Source organism: Gossypium hirsutum, chromosome A06 (genome assembly GCF_007990345.1).
Source record: "Gossypium hirsutum isolate 1008001.06 chromosome A06, Gossypium_hirsutum_v2.1, whole genome shotgun sequence".
In the NCBI taxonomy this organism is placed as follows: domain Eukaryota; kingdom Viridiplantae; phylum Streptophyta; class Magnoliopsida; order Malvales; family Malvaceae; genus Gossypium; species Gossypium hirsutum.
This window is the reverse complement of record NC_053429.1, coordinates 5148815-5152684: the sequence shown is the minus strand read 5'-3', so window position 1 is coordinate 5152684 and position 3870 is coordinate 5148815. Positions and strand designations below refer to the sequence as shown.

At 37.7% G+C, this 3870-nt stretch overlaps 1 non-coding gene across 1 annotated transcript; it reads right to left on the bottom strand.

Moving 5' to 3' along the window:
- Positions 1-716: 716 nt before the first annotated feature.
- Positions 717-822, bottom strand: LOC121231629 (small nucleolar RNA R71). The gene has a single exon (XR_005929685.1). It is a non-coding gene; the product is annotated as a small nucleolar RNA R71 (small nucleolar RNA).
- Positions 823-3870: the final 3048 nt, after the last annotated feature.

Below are 3870 nucleotides of genomic sequence, written 5' to 3'. Positions count from 1 at the left end.
CCGCTGCCAGGGAACTAAAATATTACGAAAGCTCGATTTCTATTACTTTAGACATTACTATATATATTTGTTTATATTTATTTATTTATTTATTTTTATTTATTTATTTATTTATTTTTATCTTTTTTCTTTTCATTTATCTAGGTTTTTCTAGTTTATGACTAGAAACAACCCAACAGGACCACTACTTTTTGACGAAGATTTAGAAGCCACAGTTCGCAGAAACCACAAAGAAATTAGACGAAGCCTACATTATCCAGAACAGGAGCCAAAACCTACAGAAGTAATGGACGCAAATCAAAACATTCAACCACCTCCAGCATTACCCGCAAGACCAGATGAAGCTCCTCACACTATGTATGATTATGCTAAACCTAGTTTGGTTGGTACTCAAACTAGTATTACTAGACCTGCTATTGCTGCTAATAATTTTGAATTAAAACCTAACACCATTCAGATGATTCAGCAATTTGTGCAGTTTGATGGTTTACAGGATGAAGATCCCAACGCACATTTAGCAAACTTTTTGGAATTGTGCGATATTTTCAAAATTAATGGCGTTTCTGATGATGCCATTCGACTAAGGCTATTTCCATTCTTTTTAAGGAATAAAGCCAAACAGTGGTTAAATTCTTTACCACGAGGATCAATCACTACATGGGAACAGATGTCCGAAAAATTGTTACTTAAATATTTTCCTCCCGTTAAAACAGCTAAATTACGAAACGATATTTCGTCCTTTGTGCAGATAGATTTAGAAACACTCTACGATGCCTGGGAGAGATACAAGGATCTTTTGAGAAGATGCCCTCATCACGGACTACCTTTATGGCTACAAGTTCAAACCTTCCACAACGGTTTGAACCCATCAACTCGACAAATGATTGATGCAGCTGTAGGAAGAACGATTAACAATAAAACACCTGAAGCAGCTTATGAATTTATTGAAGAAATGTCATTGAATAACTATCAGTGGCAAGTCATGAGGACAAAGCCAACAAAAGCTGCAGGAGTTTATAATATTGATGCTGTCACCATGCTTACTAACCAAGTAGAACTTCTAAATAAAAAGTTTGATAATTTTGTTTGTTCTATGCAGGCACAACAGGTGATGCAGTGTGACACGACGCAAGGGAACATGTTCAATCCAGACTATCCATTCTATAGCAATAGCACAGAAACCGAGCAAGCCAATTATATAGGTAATGATTTTAGATCTCAAAATAATCCTTATAGTAACACATATAATGCAGGTTGGCGAAATAACCTCAATTTTTCATGGGGAGGACAAGGAAACCAAAGACAACAGCCTCCTCCGGTATTTCAGCAGTCGCCACCACAACAGGAGAAAAAGCCGAATCTCGAAGAGATGTTTACCAAATTCATGGCCATGTCAGAAACCCGCTTTCAGAACACTGAGACAACATTAAGAACCAACAAGCATCAATTAAAGGGCTTGAGAATCAAATTGGTTAATTAGCCAAGATAATATCAGAAAGACCACAAGGTGGACTTCCAAGTAACACTGAGACCAATCCAAAAGAGCAAATTCATGCCGTAAGTACAATAGATGAGGAAGCATTAACCAAAGACAACCCAAGGATGAACGAGGAACCTGAGGTGAATAAAGGTAGGGTACAGGCAAGTAAAAACAAGTTAGACATCAAAGAACACAAGCCTCACACCCCATACCCAAACGCACTAAAAAAAGACCGGTCAGACGAACAATTCAGTTAGTTTCTTAAACTCTTAAAGAAATTACACATTAACTTACCATTTCTTGATGCTTTATCGCAGATGCCAAATGCTGTTAAATTCTTGAAACAGCTACTGATAAATAAACGAAAGTTAGACGAATCATCGCATGTTGAACTGAATGCAGTGTGCTCAGCTATCCTTCAAAACAAACTAGCCAACAAACTAAAGGATCCAGGGGGTTTCACTATCCCTTGTTTAATTGGTAGTTTAACCGTTGATAATGCATTAGCTGATTTAGGGGCAAGTATAAATGTCATGCCTTATACAATGTTTAAATGACTAGGTCTTGGGAAGCCCAAGCAAACTAGAATGAGCATACAATTGGCTGATAAAACCATTAGAGTTCCTAAGGGTATAATTGAAGATATTTTAGTAAAAGTAGATAAATTTATATTCCCAGTGAATTTTGTTGTCTTAGACATTGATGAGGATAGTAATATACCCTTAATTTTAGGGTGACCTTTTTAGCGATGGCTAGAACTAAAATTGATTTAGAAATAGGTGAGTCTACACTACGTATAAGTGATGACAAAGTTACTTTACAAGCTCGAAACTCGATTAAGATTACTGATAATAATATAGTTACGAGTCCTTGTAAAAACACTAAACTCACCACCCAACCTTCTGTACAGGATACACCTCACATAAAGGCAACCTAATCACAGACAAGTCCATCCCAAGGAGATGTACCCGAAAGGCAGATGCTTCAGACTGAAGAACTAGATGAGTGGCTGAACTATCACGAAAAGCCCAAAATATGCCACACCAACCTAGAGCTTAAACAAGACAACCCTCAGGTAATAACAAATCAACTCAATGTGGGAGATAAGGTAATTTTAAGGGAAGGCGACCCTTGAATCTTGAATTCGAAAGAACACACAAGTGACACACCTTACTTCACGGTAATGAAAATCTTCCCCTATGGTACAGTAGAGATAAAACATGAGTCACTCGGCACTTTCAAGGTAAACTACACTCGACTCAAATCCTACATTGAAAATAAAGTTTTAAACAGGATAAAGAAGTATCACCTCTTCAAACCACCGTGAACACACAGCTCGAACAAAGTCGAGCTTAGACTATAAATAAGCGCTTCTCGGGAGGCAACCCGAGCACTAACTTAGTAACTTTTCTTCTATTTTAGTCATTTAATACATCAACTAACACTTTTGATGCAGGAAACTAGAACCACACGGCCATGCCCACGGGTGTGTCCGAGGCCGTGTGAACACCTCAACAGAGGCATGGTCGTGTACCAAAGCCGTGTATAAACAGAGCATAAATTTTTCCCAAAATACGGGCCACCGATTATTCCCTACGGTCGTGCGACATGGCCGTGGCAAACCTGCAGTATCAACATGGGCTTGCACAAAACCCCACGCCCATGGCCAACACTGCCAAATTGAAAACGACCGTGTGAAATATCCCACGCCTGTGGGAGCAGCGAAACCATTCGTACACGGCCGTGCGAGCTACTCCACACGGGCGTGCTATTCGAACCAGGCACGCCAATTTTGAAATACACGGGCTAACCCCGAGCCACACGGGCATGTACCTCTATTCTCCCATTCGGTTCTATTTTTCTCATTTTTTATTTTTAATTTTCCTTTATTAATTTCCTTTTTATTTCAAATTTTATTTTTATGTTTAATCCTTTTAATCATTACAGTATTAGTATTCTTAGAACTTAGTTTATTATTATTTCTATTATTTAATTTACTATCTTTTATATCGGCCAATCCCTAACTAGTAATCTCTATTAATCGAAAATTCCCACGACTAATTAATATTTTCGCAGTTTCAAAAAGGAGCTCTACAGCTCATATTCAAACGGAAATGGGAACACCCTGCCCAAACTGCCGACTCTTCCTCACAAATTCATCCTAAATTCAGGGTTTCAATTCTCTCCCTATCTTATGATATTATACTTCTCTTGCTATTTACATATCTTTGTACATTGAGGGCAATGTACATCTTAAGTGTGAGGGGGAAGCTCATTATCTGTGAAATCCCTGAAATTTTTCATTATGCTTTGTTCTCAAATAATTCTTAGTCTCCTATTAGGGATTAATTCTAATTGATTTATGATTTTATTGATATGTTGAGAATTAA